The following is a 26,390-nucleotide window of genomic DNA, read 5'->3' as shown; positions in this document are numbered from 1 at the left end:
TAAATATGGAAGGGATGTGTTTTAGGATTTGCCTGAGATAACTGAGGGAGGGGCTAACATCAATGTGGGGGGAGATGGTGTAGCTCAACCTGATGTGTACGAGGCTACGGTTAAAAAATTGGCGGAGCAATTCGGGGACAGAATTAATATTGTCCTTGAGCGTCATAAATTTTTCTTGCGGGTTCAAGGAAAAAATGAAAAAGTAAAGAACTACATTGCTGTGTTGAGGGGTTTGGCAGCCACATGTGATTTTGGATTACTAACAGAGTCATTAATCAGAGACCAATTAGTCAGGTGCACTTGTGAAAAGAAAATATCATTAGAGACTTTTAGCAGAAGCTCCTGATTTAAAAAGAGCTGTTGATATTGCAATTAGCATAGAGCACACAAGCTACTGTATGAATGAAATGAAGGAAGCCCATGAGGTGAAACAGGTTAGTGATAATTGTGTGAACAAGGTAGTTCAAAAAGATAATAAATACAAAACTACCCAACCTGAGGTGAATAAACATAGCGTGCAGGTTAACAAGTCCAGGTGCTATAGATGTGGTAACCCAAACCATTTGGCAAATGATGTAAAATGTCCAGCAAGAGGCGTTACTTGCAGTAATTGCAAAAACAGGGGTCATTTTTCGAGAGTATGCATGAAAAGAAAAGTACTACTCACATGGTGATCCAAGATTTTGAACAACCATTGCAAGGGGACATTATTTTCCAAGTGTTGAACATTGGAGAACAGAATGTTAATTGTTATCCTGAATGTAAAATACTTCTGGACAGTGTTGCTTATGAGGTTTTCTGTGGATTCATGTTCACCTTACACACTGATAAATGAGGCTTCTTTCAAACAAAATTCAGGCCATAAAAATTATGATCTTTTGCCTCCTGATATTAAACCTGGGGATACAACTACAATCCCATTCCTCTGGTTGGTATGTTGTTAATGCAGATTAACTTTAAAGATAGATCTACATTGGGAAAAGTGTATACCACAGAAAAGGGATCCAATTTGTTAGGGTGGAAGCACCAAAAAGACCTGGGTATCAAATTAGACCCTAATGCCCCTGAGCCTGTATTACTTATTGACAGGCTTACAGTTGGAAAGGAAGTGCGTGAAAAATTTCCAGAGGTGTTTACAGATAATTTGGGGCAGCTTAAAGGGTTCCTCCACAAAATCACACTAAAGTCAAAGCAAAGCCTGTCGTACACAAAGCCAGGTCTATTCCCTTGCTATTAACCCTTACAAAATTAATTGAACAGACTGGAAGAAAACAGGATAATAGAGCGTATTGTAAGCTCCGAGTGGTTGGCCCCCATTGTTGTAGCAGCTAAAGGGGGGGGAAAGGGGATCCGCCTCTGTGTTGACCTCAGGGATTTGAATGCTAACATCTGGGTGGATAGACACCCTCTCCCCAACATTAACGAGATGTTGATGGCCATTCAAGGGGCTAAGTATTTCTCTTTCTTAGATCTGTCCTCGGCTTACCACCAGGTCATCCTCCATCCGGATTCGAAGCAACTCACATCTTTTATAACCCCTTTTGGTGCTTATCAATTCTCAAGATTACCATTCGGGCTCGCATCTGCGGCCGCTGTCTTTCAGTCACATGATTTCGAGTGAAGGCATCAAACCCAAGGCCAGCCTGGTAGACGCTGTTAAACTCGCACCGGCTCCCTCAAATAAAGATGAACTTAAATCCTTTTTGAGGCCTGGTTGAGTATATGTCGAAATTTGTGAAGAACTTTGCAGATCAAGTACATCCTCTCAGAGAACTACTCAAACAAGGAACCAAATTTGAATGGAGTTTGGAACATCAACAAACATTCCAACACATCAAGGAAGCGATTTCTGAAGCTCCAATTTTGCACACTTTTGATCCAAATGCCAAAACCACACTCTCTACTGATGCAAGTAATAAAGGCCAGGGTGCCTCATTGACTCAAGTAGTAAACGGCGAAGAAAGAGTGATAGCCTTCGCTTCAAGAACTTTGAAGTCAGCTGAAGTTAATTACTCCACGATTGAAAAAGAAGCGCTTGCATGTTACTGGGCCATTCACCATTTCAAGTACTTTCTGTGGGAAATTCCGTTCTGCTTGAGAACGGATCACAAACCATTAATTCCGTTATTTGCTACCAAACTTTTAAAAAATACTACTCCACGCGTCTCCAAGTGGGTTTTAGGACTGCAAGGGTTCAACTATTCCATTGTGCATGTCCAAGGATCAAAAAATTCGGTGGCTGATTGCCTTTCGCGTATGCCGCTTTTAGAAAATGAACCTGAAGGAATCAAAGAGGAGGAAACAATCCTGGCAATTGACATCCCAGCCATTATGAAACACGAGTGGGAGAAATCTCTTCAGGAAGATGATGTAATGAGCAAATTGAAAGAAATGGTTTCGAAAGGCTGGCCAGAGGAAAGGAATGAGGTGCCAGAGGATCTAAAGGAATTTTGGAGCGTGAAAGACGAGTTGTCCATAATTGAAGACTTAGTATGCAGAGGTAACAAAATAATTCCCCCGACAGGTATGAGAGATCGTATCATACAAATTGGACATGAAGGTCACCCTGGACGAAGCTTAACCAAAAGCAAAATTCGGCAAAGCTATTGGTTTCCTAAAATGGGCACACTTATTGAAGAGCGTGTGAAAGATTGTTTTGAATGTGCGGCCAGCGACAAATCAAAGAATGTCCGTAAGGCTCCTCTCATTCCTGTCACTGTTCCCACAAAACCATGGGAAAAACTGGGGATGAACATTATTGGTCCCTTGAACTTATTAAGTCAATCTCAAAGATTCATGTTCGTTTTGATTGATTATCATTCTCATTGGATAACGACTAAGTTTGTTCCTTCCATATCTACAGTCTATCTCATCGAATTTCTAAAATATACCTTTTCGAAGGAAGGCATTCCCAGTGAATTGATAACGGACAATGGGGTGCAATTCACTTCGGACGAGATGAGGGACTTCCTGAACAGTTTAGCTATTATTCACACAAAATCTCCACTGTATTCCCCCAAATCCAATGGATTAGTGGAAAGGGCTAACAGAATTCTTAAGGAATCTATTCAACTTGCCATGTCCACCAAAGAATCAGTTGTAGACAGCTTAAGGAAAATGTTGTGGTCATATCACATCACTCCCAACTCTGTGTCAGGAGTTTCCCCGTTTACTTCTCTTAAAGGAAGAAACCCAGGTTCAAAACTAACTCCCAACTGGTTGAATGGGGGAGGCCCCTGTGTGGGTAGACAGGGACACTGTTTCAGAGAAAGTGAAAGAAAATCAAGTCAAGTATAAAAACAGTTATGACACTAAATGGGGCACTACTGACAGAGAATGGAAGGCAGGGGATTGGGTGGTAGTCAAAAAACCCACTCTCTTAAAGTTCAAGTCTTCTTTTTTCTCAAGACCCTTTAGAATCAGAAAGATACACAATAACTCTGTTCTGTTAGAAGATGGTAAGTTGTGGAGCATGGATAGATTGGCTCGTTGCACTAATGTTCATGTTTCTGAATTTCCCTGCAACGATGACTCTGGAGATGTGTCAGGTGATCTCACTAAGGGAAGATTTGCACGTCAACGTAGGTGTCCAGTGTGGCAATCTGACTATAGTATGTAATATCTATATTTTTATATCAGATGTATGTACTGCTGTTTTCTCCTAGATGCATCCATGCTAGTAGGTTTCATTATGTAACTTTCATACTTGTTTTTTCCTCAATGCAATTTATTGGTTGTCTCCTTTCTAGGTAACCTGATCATATATTGCTCATGTCTTTCTTCCCTTTTTACCCCCCCCCCGCCACCCAGGCCCGCCTTAAGCTTTCTATCCTATTACTACTGTTACATAGGGAGGTGTGTTGTAACTTGGTACGCTCCCCTGCACCTTGTCCCCTCCTTCCCCACTGGATGGGTTCTCCCACCTTAGAATGTTGGAGTGAAGCTCGCCTTAGAATGTTGGTGAGCTCACTCTAGTGGTTGGCACAGAAGAATCCGGTTGAAATAAACTTCTTATTCTCACCTCTATTTTTGTGCAGTCTCTTCTTCTCAACATCCTCCATTCACATGGCAAATATCCACACTAACATGAAGTCAGTTAGAAATGACTGCAACGTATTATAAGAAGTTACATTTACAAAGGTTCTCATGACAACCTTTTGCAAACCTACTCTGTTAGCTGTCTGGTTTCTCACCGTATAAGAATGAGCTGTTCTATGAAATGAAACATTCAAATTCTGATATGTCCTGGTCAGATCATGAAATGTAAGCTACTGCAAGCATTATCTTCTCATTAATACTCTTTGCTTACTATGCTTATGTGACAAGAAAACAATCGAAGTACAGTGAAGCCATATGGTGTGAGGAAAAAGAAAGAATACATTTTCTCACGACATAGCACATTTCACAAAAAGGCAAACCCTAGAGTTAGATTCACAGTTAAGTCTCTGTTTTATTAAAAACATTATTTTTCTTAAAGGGACAGTATTGAATAAATGAGGAGTGCGGCTTTGAAAGTGGCGAGATATGAACATTTTCTACAGGATATAAGCAACATTTTCACTTTTGCAGGTTAAAGTAAAGGCATATTTTCTAACATTTAACTCATTATGCATTTTCAGTTTCATTATATAACACTTTTCTATATTGCTGTGTGGTGCAATTTGCGTAAAAATGTTCAGCTTTATCAGAATCAGGAGTTTACTTGTGAGGTATGAGTACAGCACTGCACCTTTATAGTACTGCACCAGGCTATTTACAAGTCAGAATCAGCATCTGTATATGCTGTATCATATCTAAAGCTACTACCTAAAACACACCACTCTGGCTAGGAGACAATATCAACATCTCTGACGGTGAATGCAATACACAGAGATGGAGCATTGCCAGGCATGAAGCAAGGAAATGCAATTAAGAAAGAACATAAGGGAAATATTCTTTTGCAATGCAGAGAATTTGACTGGCCTATGGGGTAATCAGGCAGTACCCGAAGAGCTGATTTGGCAGGTCAGTATGTGGTCAGCTTTGTGGCAGTTTCTGGGCCTGTTTTATGTTCTTGAAATAAAGCTGTAACTCTGAGAAATATCAGGTTAAAGGAAATCTCTTAGCACACTGGAGGCACATTAAAATTGGTGCTCAACTCTGTGCTGAGTCTGTGAAGCCCATCATGATACAGGCCAAGATGCTCAGAGGCTGTTGCTTAGGGTCTAGGATTTTGTATCATTCAGTACTTATCTAGATAATTTAGGTGGCAAACATGTTTGTCCCCAACATTCCCCGTGGCTGCTTTCAGAACTAAGGAAGACATGACTTCCACTGTACGGTCTGCTCACATAACGTACCGTCAGTAACTCAACTTTCCATCATCTCATTTACTGGCTGTTTGAACTGCTACCTTCTTCTTTTGTTCAATAATTTAGTTATTCACCCTTTTTTATCCCCTCCAGTCTTTCTCAGACCGCACTTCCAGCCCACACCAATGGCCAGGAGCACGGTTTGATGTGAAAAGGACAAGAGTACAGAAAACTACAAATTAAGTCATTAAAGATTATAGACAGGTATGAATATAAAGAGTTCATGGTAGTCTTACCATAAAGGAAGGTTCAATAAGTGCAGGGCATACAGTGGAAATATTTCAAGTATGCTTCGAGGTGTGGTGACAGCTGCTGCATTCCAGATTGCAGCCTGCTAGGTTGTATTATTACGATAAATATCGTATCCTCTCTATTGATAAAAATAATTGTTCCAGCAAGTTTACTTATCATTATTTTTGCAACTAATAGTTTTGACACAATATTTCTGTCACACAATATTTTGGTTACAGTATTCTAGTAATGTAGGGCCCGATTCACAGAACTAACTTAAGACAAAATCCTAAACTTACTACCATTTTGGTATTCACAGAAGACACTTACTCATTTTGGTATTCACAGAAGACACTTACTCATTTCGGTATTCACAGAAGTTAGGAGTCCTAACTTTAAGACTCCTAAATGCCTTCTGTGAATACCGAAAGTCTTAAAGTTAGGATTTTTCTCAGTTTAGTAGTAGTAAAGTTAGGACTCCTAACTTTAGGACTCCTAAATGCCTTCTGCGAATACCGAAAGTCTTAAAATTAGGATTTTTCTCAATTTAGTAGTAGTAAAGTTAGAACTACTAACTTTAGGACTCCTAAATGCCTTCTGTGAATACCGAAAGTCTTAAAATTAGGATTTTTCTCAGTTTAGTAGTAGTAAAGTTGCGAAAAATCCTAATTTTAAGACTTTTTTTCACTATGGTCCAATCGGACAAAAGAATATCCTTTTTGGATGTAGAAGTCTTCTCTGTTGAAGGGAAATTGGCGACTTCATTATTTACGAAACCCACTGATAGAAACAAGGCCTTATTGTTTTCGAGTAACCATCCCAGGAGTTTGAAGGAAAACCTTCCCTACGGTCAATTTTTACGCGTGCGTAGGAATTGCTCAAACAATGATGACTTTAATCTCCATGCTGGTAACTTGGTCAAAAAATTATGTGATCGAGGCTACCCAAAAAAACTAGTGCGGAATTCAATGAAACGCGCCAGATGGACACCAAGAGAAAGCCTTCTTGAACGAAAAAAGAAAGTCCAATTGAATCGTCAAGTTTGCGTCACGACTTTTTGCCCTAATGCCAACAAACTGAAAAAAATCATAGGACAGAACTGGCATTTGGTCAAGAATCTACATGAGAGCCTACAGGAACCTCCCCTATTTGCTTTCAAAAAAGAAAAATCGATTGCCAACTATGTAGTGAAAGCAGCGACAGTGAAGGAACAACAACCCACTCTAAGAAATCTCATGGGTTTGCCTCCTGTCACAGGGCACCACAAATGTGGCACATGCCTGTGCTGTGACCTCACTGTGGAAGGGACGCTTTTCCAACATAATGGGATCTCTTGGAAACATCAAATGTTTAGCAACTGCAAATCCAAGTACGTTGTGTATGGAATAAAATGCTCGTGTGGACTACTGTATATTGGTAAAACCAACCAAGAGATCCGTCAAAGGATCTCGCAACACAAGTCCAGGATAAAACAGAAGGTGGAGACCGCACCTTTGGTTAACCATTGGAATAGATGCAAACACCAGATAAATGACTTGCGATGGACAGTCATTTCTAAAATAGAAAAAGACTCTTATGGAGGCGATTGGGATCAAAAACTGTCTAGGATAGAAGCCCTCCTAATCGTTAAATTTGACACGGCCGTGTCAGGTCTCAATGAATTATCTGAAATTTACAAACTTTAATTTCTTTTGTGCAGCAGAATTCTGACGTAATGATTCGTTTCATCCACATTCTTCTACACACTACTCTTAAAAAGTATGCCACTTTTCTCACTAGTTGAACATTTTTCATTTTTGGATCCTTAGGATGACATCTGAGCTATGGCTTATAATTAACTGAGCTTCCACATTATGGTGATGCTAGCCCCCCTTTTCCTCCCTTTTCTGAATCTAGAGAGCTCGAATATGCTAAAGCAGTCTCGTTCTTCCACGCGATCTTTTCGCGCTGGAGAAACTACATTTCCCAGCAGGCTTAGAGCCACGCATGCGTCTTCATCCGCCTGATGGCCATTGACGAAGTGTTTACCTTGGGAACCAGACGCGGCTCGCTACCGGTGAGTGTTTGGCCCCCGGGAGTAGTGATTGCGCTTTCCATATCTGCCCCAAGTCTGCCTTAAACTGAGTCTTATACTGTCCACCCTGGTCATTTTTTTAGAAACTCGGCGTGTTATAATTCGTCCCGACGCCGCCTGATGAAAACCTATTTGATTGAATCGACTTCCGGGTTTGAAGTACGACCACTGCCCGGTAAGCATATTTCGATAGTATTGATTTATGCATGCTCGCATGCATTTATGTGATTGTATTCGTCTGGTGTACAACCATTGGAACGCGAATATTAAAACTATATACACGCTATTCATTAGGGTTACCCCTGCTGGCCGTACATTGTCGTTGAAGACTGCCCTTAATGAAAGAACACTCTGGAATTCTCGCTAAAGGTAACCTACAAGTCTATATTGGCATTGAGAACAGATATCAGGTTTTTAGGAGTGGCACTAATATCTTATCTACTCTTTCTTCTCATTTTCCTTGTGTGTGGATTTGTTTTCTTTTCTGACTTTTAGATAACTCTCCGTCTGCTCCACTGTTGGGTAAGCTGATTTTGAATTTTTGGTGTAGTAGTGCTTAGGAGTGATTTGAGGTTCTTACAACCACTCTATTAGAAACTTAGATTTGGTCTTCACTTTTTGTCTCCTTTGTAGAGCGTGCTAAGGTCCTGAAGAGAATCCCGTGAGTAGTGAGGATTCGAAACGCGTAGACCTTGTAGGGTCAACCTTTGCCATCCTGGTGCCTTAATTATATGTCACCCGGTCTTGTGCTTATACACCCATTGATTGTTTATTATATGTTCTGACAACTGAAAGCTAAATCAGTAGTGGTGTATTTTTTGTTTGCATTATCCTCTACAACCATTTTGCAATTTATTTTGGTTGGCCCCATGTATTTTACCATTGTTCGAGTGAGAGTGGTGTGAATGTGATATGCTTGTTGAGTGTGGAGATGGTTGAAATGACATTCTTTTATTGTTTTGTGTTCCAAGTTATTGTCTGTGAAGAATACAATCTGTAAAGATGTATTGAAATAGATAAAATGTCCGATGTTCAAATCATTGTGAATAAATAGCTATTTAAATAGCAATAAACCCAGGTATTGAACTGATGTCTGTACTTTGGTGAAAGTAAATACTTGGAAAAGAATATATCAGCACTGGCATTCCTCCTTTGTTGTTGCATTCATTAGGCTCAGCCTTGCTGATCAGAGCCAGCCCTATTTTGTTATTAGTTGTGATAGCGGGTGCAGTCCCGCGAGGTATTTTTCCCTGGTGTGGAAACCCTACATGAGAGGGTGCATAGAGGACTTGTGCCTTTCTGCGAGAGGCAAAATCTGTTTCTCTTCTTTTCTTTGCCTTTTTTCGTCATTTTCGTGTGCAGTGTTTTTATTTTTTATGTTTGATTTGTCTTTTTTCGTCTACATTTACTAACGCTTGAAAGGTTATGGCAGAGAAGGACGCCTTTGCCTATAGCGAAGACCATATAAAAAACCTCCTAAGCGCTCCACCTAAATTCACTTCAGTTTCCCTCAGCACTTCGGCTGCCTCACAAAACGAATCAGACAAACTATTGAGACTCAAGAAAAAACAGATCAGAACGGATCTGCACGGCCACTTCCTTCTTCAACATCTTAGGGAAGGTACCATCCCAGGAGGCCTCCAAATAAAGAATATACCAGTCATCTTCACCGAGGACCCATTATTCAAAAAAGGTTTCAGCTGCATAGAAACAAAATGTAGTAGGGACCTTATGGTCCTTACTATAGAAACAGCAGCGAGAATCTCTCAAAAAGAACTAGAGGAAATAGCAGAGCTGGAATCTGAAATAAGTAACAGCCAAACCATAACTGACTCCAAATTGCTATTGGAAAAAGTGGACAAGGAAATCCAGGATTTCAGAGATTACACTATCACGCAAAAAACTAACCAATTTGAAAAAGATAAAAAAAACTTTTCATTGGATAACGTTTACCCCTTTTTACAAGCGGACTTCTATACAAAGTACGACTCAAGACGCTTTTTAGGAGACAATAGAGGACTGTCACGTAACCAATTCATCACGTTCTCAGATACGTCTTCATCGGGAGGCAGTGATAGTGATAACAGTGGTAACAGACCTAATAGGAACCGTAAATGGAATCAACAACAACAGCCTCAAGGACAACCTTCGAACTCTTTTTTAGGAAGAGGCCAATCCAGGCCAAGAGCAAAAACAAGATATGCACAACAGTGGGAAATGACAACTCGCCGCCAACATTACAAGAACTAGCGGTCTCCCCAATTTTCAATTTATCAAAAAGAATTCTAAATAAAGCGGAAGAAAGCGTTTTGGCCAAAAGACTTTCTTTTGTGCCATCAAGGAGAACAGACTTTGTACGTATGAAGACCGAGCTCATAGAATTCTGCCGGACACTGAGGTTGATTTTGTTTTTTGCTGACAGTACAGTTACCCCGACACCTGAAGTAACTGGATTACGTAAAAAATCTAACTTTTGCCCTCCAGGCAATAAGATTCCTAAGGAAATCCTCCTGTTTGAGAAAACGGTGCTATCTGCCATCTCTGAAATGGAAAAACAAAAGAAATTCGTCAAATTTAACATCTCAAAAGATGAAACTGATGCCTTATCTTCCTTACGCAACGATTCCACTGTTACAATCAAGCAATCGGACAAGGGCGGGTCTATTGTGGTTTGGGACACAATTGAATATACATCTGAGGTCATGAGACAGCTTAATGACACATCTTGTTACCGGAAAATCGAAAAAGATCCCACAACTGAATTACAAAACCAACTGTTCACTTTACTTAAAGAAGGTTTTGAACAGGGGTTCCTCGGACCTAAAGAATATGACTATCTACAGAATAAACATCCCAAAGTCCCATTGTTTTACATCTTACCAAAGGTTCACAAGAACCAAACCAACCCGCCCGGAAGACCAATTGTGGCGGGTTGTGATTCCTTGTTGGAGCCAATTGCGAAATATGTGGACTGTTTTCTGAAACAATTCATGGTGCATGTAATTTCCTACATACAAGACACCACTGACTTCATCAAAAAACTAGAAACAACGAATTTAACCACAGGGAGGGACTTACTAGTCACGATGGATGTGACTTCCCTGTGCACACAAATACCACAGGATGAAGCAGTGGCAGTGCTTTCCCATTTCCTTAATTTGAGACCAAGACCAGTCCAAGTTCCCACACAGTTTCTGGTGGATTTGGCGTCCTTTGTTCTAAAAAAGAACTATTTCCGTTTTGGGAAGGAGTTTTTCTTCCAAACGAAAGGAGTGGCTATGGGGTGTCCATTTGCCCCAGAACTGGCAGTATTATTTATGTCACTCTATGAGGACACCTATGTACACCACAATAATCCATTCTCTGAGTACATCGAGATATGGATACGGTTCATCGATGACGTGTTCATGATTTGGACAGGTGGATCAGAAAAGTTGCAACTTTTCCACAATTGGCTGAACGACAGAACTTTCGACATCAAGTTCACTATGGTCCAATCGGACAAAAGAATATCCTTTTTGGATGTAGAAGTCTTCTCTGTTGAAGGGAAATTGGCGACTTCATTATTTACGAAACCCACTGATAGAAACAAGGCCTTATTGTTTTCGAGTAACCATCCCAGGAGTTTGAAGGAAAACCTTCCCTACGGTCAATTTTTACGCGTGCGTAGGAATTGCTCAAACAATGATGACTTTAATCTCCATGCTGGTAACTTGGTCAAAAAATTATGTGATCGAGGCTACCCAAAAAAACTAGTGCGGAATTCAATGAAACGCGCCAGATGGACACCAAGAGAAAGCCTTCTTGAACGAAAAAAGAAAGTCCAATTGAATCGTCAAGTTTGCGTCACGACTTTTTGCCCTAATGCCAACAAACTGAAAAAAATCATAGGACAGAACTGGCATTTGGTCAAGAATCTACATGAGAGCCTACAGGAACCTCCCCTATTTGCTTTCAAAAAAGAAAAATCGATTGCCAACTATGTAGTGAAAGCAGCGACAGTGAAGGAACAACAACCCACTCTAAGAAATCTCATGGGTTTGCCTCCTGTCACAGGGCACCACAAATGTGGCACATGCCTGTGCTGTGACGTCACTGTGGAAGGGACGCTTTTCCAACATAATGGGATCTCTTGGAAACATCAAATGTTTAGCAACTGCAAATCCAAGTACGTTGTGTATGGAATAAAATGCCCGTGTGGACTACTGTATATTGGTAAAACCAACCAAGAGATCCGTCAAAGGATCTCGCAACACAAGTCCAGGATAAAACAGAAGGTGGAGACCGCACCTTTGGTTAACCATTGGAATAGATGCAAACACCAGATAAATGACTTGCGATGGACAGTCATTTCTAAAATAGAAAAAGACTCTTATGGAGGCGATTGGGATCAAAAACTGTCTAGGATAGAAGCCCTCCTAATCGTTAAATTTGACACGGCCGTGTCAGGTCTCAATGAATTATCTGAAATTTACAAACTTTAATTTCTTTTGTGCAGCAGAATTCTGACGTAATGATTCGTTTCATCCACATTCTTCTACACACTACTCTTAAAAAGTATGCCACTTTTCTCACTAGTTGAACATTTTTCATTTTTGGATCCTTAGGATGACATCTGAGTGGGATTGAAAATGCACCGTTAGAAGTAAACATCGCGGAACAAGATTGGCTGGAGCACTTCCAAAACATCTATGGTAGCAACATTACTACAGACCCTATAGATCCAAAACTGCTACAAACAGAAGAGGTTCTGGCCAGTTTCACCATCAAAGAGGTGCAGAAGGCAATAGAGGACACCGCAGGAAAGAAGGCTCCTGGCCCTGACGGCGTACCTGCCGATATGTTTAAATCAAATTCGGGCATGTGGACTGTGGTTCTCACAAATGTCTTCAATGTTATTAGTTTAGAGGGAAGAAAAGCACCCACTACCTGGTCGCAGTCTGTTATAATTCCCATTTTTAAGAAGGGTCAAAGGGGAGACCCTAGATGCTACAGACCCATTTCTTTGTTAGATTCTTCTTTTAAAATTTTAGGTAAAGTTATTTTGGAAAGAATCTCAGCCTGGGCGACAAACAATAACATTCTGTGTGAAGCCCAGTATGGCTTTCGTGCCGGGAGAGGCACAGAGGATCAGTGCCTTAATTTACTTCTTACCCTGGGCAAATACACTGTAGCGTCAAAGGGTATGATGTATCTGGCTTTTATGGATTTGTCCACAGCTTTTGACCTAGTAAATAGGTCAAAGCTGTGGACAATACTCCTGGAACTGGGGTTAGACCAAGCATTGGTGAATTTTATGGCACAACTGCATAGCGATCTGAGGGCAACAGTACGTATGTCACAAGAGGGAAATTGCACCGCCTTTTTTAAATCAGGAAGGGGGGTGCGCCAAGGGTGCATTTTAGCACCAATGCTCTTCTCACTGTACATTAATTCTCTGGGGAAGACCCTGGAAACGGCCTCCATTGATGTACCACGTATGGGTGACTCCTTAATGCCGGTCTTACTTTATGCCGACGACACGGTATTGCTGGCTAGAACCCCAAATGGTTTACAACGCCTTTTAAATTCCTTTGGGGCTTTTATGCAAGGCTTGGATCTAGCAGTCAATATTGAGAAATCCCACGTCATGGCCGTAGGTAGTCGCAAAAATGGTATGAAAACCCTTACCTGTAAAGGTTCAGTGTTATCTAAAGTAAAAGTTTTTACCTACCTAGGTGTGGTGTTCGATGAGAACGGGACATGGGCTCCACAAATCAAAAGTAAGGCTGCGGCAGTAAAAAGATCGGCTGCCGCTATCCTAGGTTTTGCAAAAAGGTTGGGTGGTAAGCCACCTGAGGCTATATTAGCAATTTATAAAGCTAAAACACTGGCCATTGCAAGGTATGGTGCCATGATATGGGGTTATAAAAATCTGGACCCCATACAAAGAGAAGAAAACATTTTTTTGCGATCCCTACTCGGCCTCCCGAAAACCACCCCAGCCTTTCCCGTACATATGGAATTGGGGATAGGGTACATTGAGGACTCCTTGACTCTGGCCCCTTTAATGTCATGGATTAGGATATGGCTTAATCCAGCTTTAATTTTAAACCATATGATTATTAGGGACTGCATGGGGAGAGAAAACGTGGCTAAGATCGGGTGGCTACAATACATCAAAATTACAACAGAATATCTAGGCCGCCCGGAGTTATATACATGCCCCGAGAGCATTATGAGAGAGGATATTGAGTGGGTAAAGAAAAGCTACATTGGGAAAAAGGTTTTAGAGCGAGAGGCTATCGAAATTGTAAAACCAACTGTTAGGGCCCATTTTATGACGATTGCTTCGTTATCTATGCAATCCTATTTAAAGATAGTAAATAAACCTTTTCATAGGTGGGTCCTCACTAAATTTCGTTTCAATCAATCACATTTTCTGCTAGGCGAGTTTGAAAAATGGTGTAAGCCTCACGAAAATGCTCCCTGCAAATGCGACTACTTCTCAGATCAGGACATATCGCATTTCTTGTTCTTCTGTCCCTTCTATAAAAATGGGAGAGAAAGATATATTAAACCAATTCTGAGAGGTTTCGTGCAGATTAAACCAGCCCTACTGTACTTACAACTTTTGGAAACTGCAGTAGTAATGTATGGGGTGGCAAATTTTCTGACTACGTCAATTCGGTCAAAGCAAGCAAGACTAAAATCAAATAATTAGTGTATCTTAAATTGCTTGTATTGAATAAATGGCCCTTGGTTATGTAACCCTTAGTCGTACCAAATTTGAACTCAAAAACTGCACGTTTTGCACTTTACCCCAGGTGGCTAGCATCTCCTGTATTTAAAATTGTAAAGATTTTTTCTAGTTTTGTACTGTATTTATAACCCGATTACTGCTAAAGGATTATAAGATTGTGATCATTGTAAATATGTTTTGCAAAGATGATTTTTATATGAATTTTTATGTGCATAGTAACTTTTTAACTTTTTAACTTGTTTTAAAAATTTGTCTGTATGATTGATTATGGTTCTGTAGCATACTTTTATGATTTTAAAACAATCGAATAAAGTGTTTCTGACTACTGTATATTGGTAAAACCAACCAAGAGATCCGTCAAAGGATCTCGCAACACAAGTCCAGGATAAAACAGAAGGTGGAGACCGCACCTTTGGTTAACCATTGGAATAGATGCAAACACCAGATAAATGACTTGCGATGGACAGTCATTTCTAAAATAGAAAAAGACTCTTATGGAGGCGATTGGGATCAAAAACTGTCTAGGAGAGAAGCCCTCCTAATCGTTAAATTTGACACGGCCGTGTCAGGTCTCAATGAATTATCTGAAATTTACAAACTTTAATTTCTTTTGTGCAGCAGAATTCTGACGTAATGATTCGTTTCATCCACATTCTTCTACACACTACTCTTAAAAAGTATGCCACTTTTCTCACTAGTTGAACATTTTTCATTTTTGGATCCTTAGGATGACATCTGAGCTATGGCTTATAATTAACTGAGCTTCCACATTATGGTGATGCTAGCCCCCCTTTTCCTCCCTTTTCTGAATCTAGAGAGCTCGAATATGCTGAAGCAGTCTCGTTCTTCCACGCGATCTTTTCGCGCTGGAGAAACTACATTTCCCAGCAGGCTTAGAGCCACGCATGCGTCTTCATCCGCCTGATGGCCATTGACGAAGTGTTTACCTTGGGAACCAGACGCGGCTCGCTACCGGTGAGTGTTTGGCCCCCGGGAGTAGTGATTGCGCTTTCCATATCTGCCCCAAGTCTGCCTTAAACTGAGTCTTATACTGTCCACCCTGGTCATTTTTTTAGAAACTCGGCGTGTTATAATTCGTCCCGACGCCGCCTGATGAAAACCTATTTGATTGAATCTACTTCCGGGTTTGAAGTACGACCTCTGCCCAGTAAGCATATTTCAATAGTATTGATTTATGCATGCTCGTGATGCATGCATGTGATTGTATTCGTCTGGTGTACAACCATTGGAACGCGAATATTAAAACTATATACACGCTATTCATTAGGGTTACCCCTGCTGGCCGTACATTGTCGTTGAAGACTGCCCTTAATGAAAGAACACTCTGGAATTCTCGCTAAAGGTAACCTACAAGTCTATATTGGCATTGAGAACAGATATCAGGTTTTTAGGAGTGGCACTAATATCTTATCTACTCTTTCTTCTCTTTTTCCTTGTGTGTGGATTTGTTTTCTTTTCTGACTTTTAGATAACTCTCCGTCTGCTCCACTGTTGGGTAAGCTGATTTTGAATTTTTGGTGTAGTAGTGCTTAGGAGTGATTTGAGGTTCTTACAACCACTCTATTAGAAACTTAGATTTGGTCTTCACTTTTTGTCTCCTTTGTAGAGCGTGCTAAGGTCCTGAAGAGAATCCCGTGAGTAGTGAGGATTCGAATCGCGTAGACCTTGTAGGGTCAACCTTTGCCATCCTGGTGCCTTAATTATATGTCACCCGGTCTTGTGCTTATACACCCATTGATTGTTAATTATATGTTCTGACAACTGAAAGCTAAATCAGTAGTGGTGTATTTTTTGTTTGCATTATCCTCTACAACCATTTTGCAATTTATTTTGGTTGGCCCTATGTATTTTACCATTGTTTGAGTGAGAGTGGTGTGAATGTGATATGCTTGTTGAGCGTGGAGATGGTTGAAATGACATTCTTTTATTGTTTTGTGTTCCAAGTTATTGTCTGTGAAGAATACAATCTGTAAAGATGTATTGAAATAGATAAAATGTCCGCTGTTCAAATCATTGTGAATAAATAGCTATTTAAATAGCAATAAACCCAGGTATTGAACTGATGTCTGTACTTTGGTGAAAGGAAATACTTGGAAAAGAATATATCAGCACTGGCATTCCTCCTTTGTTGTTGCATTCATTAGGCTCAGCCTTGCTGATCAGAGCCAGCCCTATTGTGTTATTAGCTCTAACCATTGAGCCACACTTCTCCACTGTGTTACACTGTGCTTAAGATTACTATAGTAACTGCTGTGCCCACATGGGCTGTGGACCTATACAGGCCATCCTTACTACTAAGCGCAAACCAGTAGCGGCCTGTGGTTGGAGTGCTGCCCAGCCTCTCCTTGGCTAACAACAGCAATATTTCATATGCGGGCATGAGCTGAGCAGGATTGTTAAGCAGACAAGGGGGATTCAGGTATTTTTTTGTATTTGAATGCTTTTCGTTTTCTCCCCTGCATCGCTTCCCCTCAAGCTCCCCGGCTGCCATTTTGTTCCATGTAAGGGCATTGACACTTTGTTTCTCCTGTGCTGCTCCTATTTGTCCTCTGCGCAGAGAATGCAGTAATCAGTAGTTTAAATGCTTTTTTGAATCTCTGAGCCATTTTTATTTACTGACCATTGATTTATGAGCCCTATTTGTCACCTGCTTAACTGGCTCTGCACTACTGAATTGCAGTGCATGATTGAAGTTGCTGGAGGCCTGCCATTTGCCCTTTTCTGTCTAATTATAGTTCAACAGTGTTTTCGTCAACTGGTTGCTCATATTTAACTGGCATTTGTTCATTATTATGGAACTTTCTTGACACTAAATGAGACCTGTTATGCTTTGGTGAGGTGAATCCTAGCTGCTCCTTGGCTGGGCCATTCAGCCATTTCTTTCCTCTTCATTCCTCCTCTCTTCCTTTAGCGGATGCTGTGGCTTTATACCTGGGATTCATTTTGTTGCTCTTTTCATGTACTCTAGATCTTTCACGTCTTCAAATAAGATTGTGCCTCCTCTCTGGTGCCTCACAGAGTTGCCTTTTCTCCTCACATACCAAGACTTCTTTGTCTTTTGGTTAAAATGTGTCGTTTTCTTCTGATATTATGCCCTCTACATGCAAAGATGTCATTACTGCTACAAAACAACCAGAAGGACCGCTGGTTCTCCAATAAAGTCTCCTGTGCTGCTGACTCTGGAGGATATCATGTAAGAGATAAAGCTTCTGAAACCTTTTCATATGGAAACCAATTCTACGCTTCAGTGGATAGAGAAAAAACGACCCAATCTTGAATCCAGGGTGTCAGACATAGAACATTGTGTAAGTAATACAAGATGCAGCAACCAAGATTGAGGGCGTGTCCAAAGATATAGCCCTCTTAAAGCAACAAAATAAAGATTTGGGGAACTGCAATCAACATAATAATCTTAGAATTTATGGTATTCTTGAGTGGACTGAGGGTTCGGATGTGCTCACCTTCCTCAAGCTGCACATTCCCAAGATTTTCAACCGTAAGGAATATCCATACCTTAACTTACAATGTGCTCATAGAATTGGCCCCAAATCTTTGGCTGGTTCAGCTTCTGGTCGCCCAAGAGGAACAGCACCATTTTTGGACTACACTGAACTCCTTATGGTCTTATCAGCAGTTAACCAAGAAGATAAATGCTTTGGTCTGGCAATAGGGTATTTTTCTCACAACTACTACCAGTTAAAAGGAATTCCTCTCCTTTTCTTTTTGCATTACGCTCCATGAATGCAAGATACAGCCTTGTATACACCCTTACTTTTTCAAGGTGACTTACAAAGAACACCCATTCTCATTTGATTCTCCAGACAACCTATGAAAATTCTTTTTTAAGCACAAGGGAGAAGAAATGGAACTCGGGAAGTATTGGAATGTTTCTTGAGATGTCCACCCATTGATATGTTACTTTCCGCATTTTAAATTGTCTCATTTTGACATAAGTTTTACTTATTTCTGTTTTTGCTAGAAATATTTCTTGTCTTTTATTTATTTATTTATTTATTTTACTCTTACTTTTTTCTTCACATATTAATAGTATTTTTTCCTTTTATAAATGTTTGTTGTCTCACTCACCTACATGCTTCCCTTCCCAAATACTATTGTACATACCTTATATAAATTTGTTGGCAAGTGCTTTATATTATTTTGTCTTGCTAATATGTTTTCACCTTATCTTTTTGGTCTGGTCTTATGTTTTCAATTTGCTGTTCTTTTTTGTCACACTTCTCCATGGCTTTTCCATCTCTTTTTGTAATTGTTTATACACTGGATGTATCCAATATTTTCTATGGTTGGAGCCATTCGGCTTTGTCCCATAATCTTTTTTTCTATCTCCTGTTTTTTCTACTTTTTCATGTTTTCTCCTCGTCTTCCTCTTCTTCCTTTTCTTTCTTCCTTTGGTTTATTTGAGTTTTACTGTGGATATATAAAATATTTCTATTGGGGTTGGTTTCAATATATCTTTCATTTTGCATTGTAACTTTTATTGATTTAAGATTATATTTGCATTACAAATTGTTCCCCTTTCATATTGTTAAAAGTCTGTGAGTAGTGTCCTGGAATGTAAACGTTTTACACAATCCTATTATGAAACAGAGAGCGCTTGTGCATTTATCCAGACTAGAGTGCAAGATTGTTATGTTGCAAGAAACTCACCTCACTGATAAAGACATTCACTCATTGAAGAAACATTGGGTAGAACAGGTATTTTTTCCCCTGTACATCAGAATAAAAATGTGGTTATTACCTTATTTTATTAGTCGCTTTCCAAATCAGTTGAAAAAGAGGAGAAGGATGGGAATGAAAGATGGTTTCTTCTTCACACCATTATCAATAATATTACCAATCTCCTCTTTAGTATATATACAGCCCAACTGGCATAGATGTTCAATTTTGGGATCATGCATCTCACATTTTACATTAATCTTCTAAGAGGTGGGGACTACACCCAAATTATGGTCCCCTTCACTGACAGAAAATATCTTGCTATATATGTCCCTAATAGAAAGCAGAAAACATTTTAAAAAAATGCTGTACAATCTAGAAGATTGGCAGACGCTCAGAGGATTTATAATCCAGATAACCTAGAATTTACTTTTTACTTCCCCTACACATAGTTCCAATTATAGAATTGTTTATATTTTTATAACTCCTCAACTACTCTCTGTGCGAGTTCGCACTAAGATTTGATCTATTTTAATATCCGACATGCACCTGTTTTTGGTGGCATGCAATTTGTTTTGCATCCTATAAACCAAAAAGGTGGTGTTTTAATAATTATCCATTGAAAGGCCAATCTTGTATAGATCATTTTGAATTTGTTTTGAAGAATTATTTTAAATCTGATATTAATTTGGATCTACCCTTCCATATCATTTCATTCGCCTTTAAACCATTGGCTAGAGGTCATATCATTAACTATGTTGCAGCTAAGAAGCAAAAAGCCCTTAGGAATCTGCGCTTCTACTCTTGTCTTTCAAAAAAACTTGAGCATGAGTACTATACAAATAACAATGGGACTACTCCTAAACTCCTCATTCTGACTAAATTGGCCTTTAACAAAAAATCCATAGAATAGGTAAGTTGTTGGCAAAACACCTACAGAAAAATTCAAAATATTATTATAGGTGACAAAGGGGTTAAACATTTCAAGGACGAAGAAATATGAAAATGTTTTACTGACTTTTATCATAATTTATACATGCCGGAACTCTCCTCTTCAGATGTTGCTTTAGACTCCTTTGTTGTTTCTGTTTGTCCTTGCTCTCACCTGCCTCAAGATTATTCACTATTGGTCAAAGATTTATCCATTGCTGATCTCAAGTCTGCTCTAGCCAAATTACCTAAAGATAAAGCTCCTCTTCGAGATGGTTTTACAGTTGAATTCTATGTAAGATTTTCGCATATTTTACTTCCTCATTTCCTCTCTCTGTATCAATATTCTTTTCACAATAATGAGGTTAGAGGTACTTTTTTTTTAGAAGCAATGTTACATTTGATTCCCAAAAAAGACAAAGTCCTTTCCTCATGTGCTTATTATTGACCTATCTCCCTCATTAATTTAGACTGCAAGATTTTTGCGAAAAGTTTAGCTCTTCGCCTTAACCAACTCATCCCTGACCTTATTGGGAATGAACGGACTAGGTTTGTTGAGGGAAGACTTACAGCTGATAACTCAAGAGCCTTCTTAAATATTATACACCTTGCTTCTTAGAAGTTCTTCCCCTATAGTATGGCCGCTATCACTTTGGATGTGGACAAAGCTTTCGACCTTGTCCATTTGAATTTTATGATAAGAGTTCTCAAATGGCACAGTTTTGGCCCCAGAATTTTACAGGATTAAAGGCTGCCTTATTCTTCACAAACTACTTCTGTTTTTGTTAATGACACTCAATCTCCATATTGTTCTCTTCAGCAGGGTACTAGACAACGCTGTCCTTTATCACCGTTACTTTTTAGCTTATTCTTAGACCCCATTTTGCATTCTTGGCGTCATTCAACTTCCTTTCATGGTTTAATTTAGAAACACACAGAAATCAAATTTACAGCATGTGCAAATGACCTTATCATATATGTCTTTGATCCACTAACCTCATTACTCGCCTTTACTGATCTCTTAAACACCTACTCTAGTGTATCGGGTTACAAATTAAACTTTACAAAATCACAAGTCCTCCCTTTAAATAAATTCTGTTCATAAGAAATGTTAACAGATAATGGGTTTAAATGGAATTCCAATTATATTAAATGTCTAGGGATCAAATATTCCTATTCTATCACTAAAACCATTCAGATCAATTTGGAGGATTTTCTCCAGAGAAATGATCCACCCTGTATCTATCTTGGTGGAAAAGACTGCATACAATTAAGATGATGATGCTCCCGTCATTAATTTTTATCTATCTATGCTACCATTCAAAATCCCTTCTCTTAATAGCTCCCTTAGTAAATTTTTATGGAACGAATGAAAAACTTGTATGTTTTGATCTTTGATCCTTTTTGTGCAGACCCAAGGAAAAGGGTGGAGTTAACTTTCCTACCTTGCGACTGTATCATTTGTCCTTTTTAATTAATCAAGTTTTACCTCGCTTTCAGTCTTCTGGTGAAACACCATCAACAGTTGGCATTATTTGCAAGATTCTAAGATTTTCCCTGCCTGTGCCCTTTTAGTCCTTGGCTAATTTTCATCATCCTCCACATCCTTTTGTTTCACCCATCAGCACTCATTCTATTTACACCCGATTTCCAGTCTTCACCAAGTCTCTTACACCCCTATCGGCTTTCCTAGTATCCTCTATATGGCATAAAAAAACATATGAAGCTATCAAATCACACTATTTTCTTGAAAGCTTTGGTTGCCAAAGGGATAATGCAGGTCAAATATTTATTTCAAGGTATACATTCCCTCTCCTCTTTAGATTTGTAAACTAAATTTGGCCTTTCAGCTGCCTCTACTCTTAAATACGAATCACTACAAAAATTCCATCATCCAATATATCTCTATTCTTTTACAGATTTCTTCCTCTACACCACATTTGTTCCCAGCACAATTAATCATTTCACCACCCTACAAGGCCTCTTATGTATATACATATCTTTATTACTCTATACCAAATTGCCCGAAATATAAAATAGAACCTCTATTGGAATCAGAATTACAGTACTCTTTTTCCAGGCAAACCTGGAATACCATATGGCAAAAGATACAACACACTTCTTGTAATGCTAGCACTAAACAAACTCTATACTACTTTTATTATACACAGTCCACAACTCCTACCTCTATTTGTAAATATAACACTAGCCTGTCAAACTCATGTTGGACTGCTACAAACATACCTGCCATGTTTTTGCATTCATCTTTTTCCAATGTCCTACCATTGTCTCTTTCTGGAAGAAGATTTGTTGCATGATTTAATTATATGTTTGGTTAATTTCCCTTTTGAGATCAAATTTATTTTTGTGGGTAGTCCCTCTCCTACTCGGATTGTAGCTCGTAAATTGAGTATGTTTGCTTATTGCTGTTGCTTTTCAAATCATTACGTCTAATTGGAAACATGCTACCAAAGTAACTTTTAATGGCTGGTGGAATTTACTCTGTCACCACCACAGACTTGACTGAGCAGCCACCACCTCAACACTACAACTTCTTGAGAAGAACACTTTTTGCTCACCTACTACTACTTATCTCTCTACTCATCCTGCACAAATTCAGAACAGCAATCCTATTTTCCAAAGTTTCTTTTTAAGTTTATAACATTAAAATGTAATTATTTGTTGTTTTCTGTACCTACAATGCATTTGTTCGCTGATAATATCTATTACCAGTATGCTTGATAATTTTTATTATTTCATTCATTATTTCCTCTTTTGTTTTCTTTCCCCTCATTCCTCTCTTTCTTCTTTTTTCTATCTTTCTTTCGTTACTCTAATATTTTAAAACATAAAATGTGGCATTATTACTATAGTACTATTTTAATTACATTTTTCTTCTCCTTTATCTGTGATCTGTATAATGCATTATTTTTAATATAGGTCAATGCTCAGCCTGTATGTATTGTTCTGCATTAATATGGTTATATAACCCTCTTAGTCTAATATCGTCAGATACTAGACATGCTTTATTAAGACCTAACCTTTTTGAAGTAATCAATACAATAAGGCTTTTAAACTCGCAAAAAAAGATGTTTCTCACTTCTTGGCTTGTATTATAGGACCAAGTGAATTTATGTACGCTATCCAAATGTGCAGGGTGTACCTACAGGATGGTTGATTTTTGGGAGTTATCACTCTTCGTCTGAATGAGGAATTGAATTGAAAATGGGAAAAAAAGATTATTACAGCAGAAAGGTCTGGGTACAGACACGAAATTGGAATTGTTTTTCTTTTTACTTTTATGTTTTCAGGCTAAGACCTGTCTATACCATTCATTCTTTGAGTAGTTTGTAATGATACATTTGTATTCAAGAGTTAGTTTGAAACTGATGTATTTCAATTTACATATTTAGAGATGTGATTCTGAGTCAAATAAAGCAAAACAGTGAAAAATAATCTTTTTCTTACAGAAACTTATTAATTTCAAAGTCGTGAGTAATTGCATACAACTAATTAGTCGAAGGAAGCAAAATAAACTTGGAACCCTAGCAACTAACAACACCTGCTCGCTGAACTAATTTGAATGGATTTTCCCATGGTAGACCTAGAGAAGATGTGCTTGGGCTTCACTGGCTGCAGGGTAGCACTGATCACTCCATGGCTAATTAGCTGAGCCTTGCTTCCTTCTGCACTCTGCAAAAATAATTTGTCTCTGAATTGGTAGGTTGCTTATGAGTGGTTTTCAATAATTGTACAGGTTGTTATTACCATGTCCGCTTATAGAAACAGATTTTGTTAACAGCATTCCAAAGTTTATGCTCTATGGTTCAGTAATTCTGACTCTGTATTTATTTATTTTTGTAGTATAGATCGAACTTTCGAACTTGGCTCAGGGGCATTAGTGCGATTTACATGAGCATAAGAGCATAGTATGCATTTCTTTAGGCACTAGGAGCTGAAGAGATTTCCCCAGAATCACAAAATATTGAGCAGAGGCTAGGACTTGAATGTGGCTGGCCAATTTCAAAGTCAGCAGGTCCGGCTGGTAGGACACTTCTTCTCCGGTAATGACTGGCTTCAGATATTTTTCTCATGTTGACACAGCCTGCTTCTGAGAAGGCTACCTGTAATTGACTGTGGTAATTGTGTTTTGAAAATTATAGCTCTGTAAAAATACCACAGAACACAGTTAGTGCCTTTGTAATGTAATTTCGATAAAAAAAAACAACTTGCCGCCAGCCAATTCGGAGCAGAAAGTACATTTTTCCTCCATCCAAAAATATACATTTATTTGCAATCTCTGGTATGTTGTGTTGAGGGGTGGGGGTAGCTTGAATGGGCTGGAGACCTGAGGTGACAATAGGTTAAGGCTGGGTTGGAGGGGTAGATTTTAGGGGTTAATAGGGTGAGAAGTTAAGTGTATAGACCGGGAAACGTCCTTCACAACGCATAGGTTACATCGTAATTCCTTTACAACACAACTTTTACAATGCAGGTGACATTACGTCGCATGCTATTACACAACGCATGTGCCATTACAATGAATGCCATTACAATGCATGCCATTACAACGTATTGTAAGGTAAGTAATGGAGGTAAGTGAGGTGAGTTTTTATTTTTTATTTATTGCTATATTAGGTAAGTAATGGAGGTAAGTGAGGTATGTTTTTATTTTTGAATATTATTAAAATGTTGCTTTTTATTTTAATATGGCATTATTTTTTTCATAAAATTGATATATAAGATAAGTATAAAGTAAAAGGGCATGGCAAATATTAAATATTAAATTTAATTTTTATGAATTAATTAATATTTACTTTATAAGTTTGTATTAAAAAAAAGATATATATCAATAAAATGTATTAAAAAATATAGGGGCAGATTTACAAGCCCCTTTCGCCTCATTTACGCCGCCGTTGCGTCACTTTTGTGACGCAGCGGCGGCGCAAATCCTGAGCCATGGTGCGGGGTACTTACAACGTGACGCATTTGGGAGATGCGTCACGTTGTAAAGATCTGCGCCACATGTAGGCGTTCCGGCGCAGGAACACCTCCTAAAAGTGGCTGAGTGAAATCTACAAGATTTCACTCAGTCACATTTGGGCCAATGCTGCGTCAAAACCCTGCGCCTGCCTGAAGCAGGCGTAAGGATTGACGCAGCATTAACTAGATAGGACCCCCAGAGCATTGCTGGAGCTGCGTTGCGCCTGCGACGCAACTCCAGCAATGCGGTACTTTTACGGCACAGATAAGTCACGCATCTGTGCCGTTTCGGCCCCATGGTGCACCGCATTTTAAATGCGGCGCATCCATGATGGCTGAGCTGTGGCGCACAATAACTGGCGCCTCCCTGCTGATATGCAGGGATGCGCCAGTTATTGTAAATATGCCCCTTAGGTTTTAGGTGGGGTAGTGTATTAATACTTGGGTATTATTTTTCAAACTTGAGTTTTATTTAAAAAAATAGTTTAGTATATTTGTAAAATAATTGTATAATATTATTAAAAAAAGGCTTTGGAACCTATCCTGTAGGACTGGATGCATGGTAAGCAGGGGTTTTGGGTGGGGGAGTGTATTAATACTATATGTATTAATACTAATACTTGAGCAGTAATCGTAATTATTTTTTTACTGTTAATATATTTAAATTATTAAAAAGAGATTTTGCACCTATTCTCCGGGATGGGATCGGATGCATGAGAAACAGGGGGTTTGGGTGGGGGAGTGTATTAATACTCAGGTATTAATTTTAATACCTGAGAATTAATTGATATTTAATTTTACTAATAGAATATTTTAAAAGTGATCCTATTTTAATTTAATAAAAAAGGCTTTGGCACCTATCCTCTGGGATTGGATGCAGAGGAAACAGGGTTTTTGGGTGGGGACGTGTATTATTACACAGATATTAATTTGAACATATGTTAATATAATATTATTTAAAAAGGCTTTGGAACCTATCTTGTAGGACTGGATGCATGAAAAACAGGGGTTTTGGGTGGGGACGTGTATTAATACTAGGGTATTATTTTTAATAGTTGGGTATACTTTTTTTTACACAATTTTAACTGTATTTTATCGTAAAATTGTTACATTTATTTTATTATTTCAATCAATAAAAGTGATATGCAGACATTACTCGGGGTGTTTTTGGGCAGGGAGGTGAATTGATATGAAGGTTTAATTGTAAGATATCATTAAAAAAATAATATATTTAATTTAATTAAATTATTATTCCCATAAAAGAATATTAACATATTTTAAAAAGGAAAAAATCATATATGTACAACATGAATTTCCATAAATTGTCATATAAAATGTTTAAAAACATAAATATAAGTCATACAAAATGTAACAGGTAACA

This window comes from Lissotriton helveticus, chromosome 4_1 (assembly GCF_964261635.1).
Source record: "Lissotriton helveticus chromosome 4_1, aLisHel1.1, whole genome shotgun sequence".
NCBI classification, from domain to species: domain Eukaryota; kingdom Metazoa; phylum Chordata; class Amphibia; order Caudata; family Salamandridae; genus Lissotriton; species Lissotriton helveticus.
Note: the sequence above shows the minus strand (reverse complement) of the source record.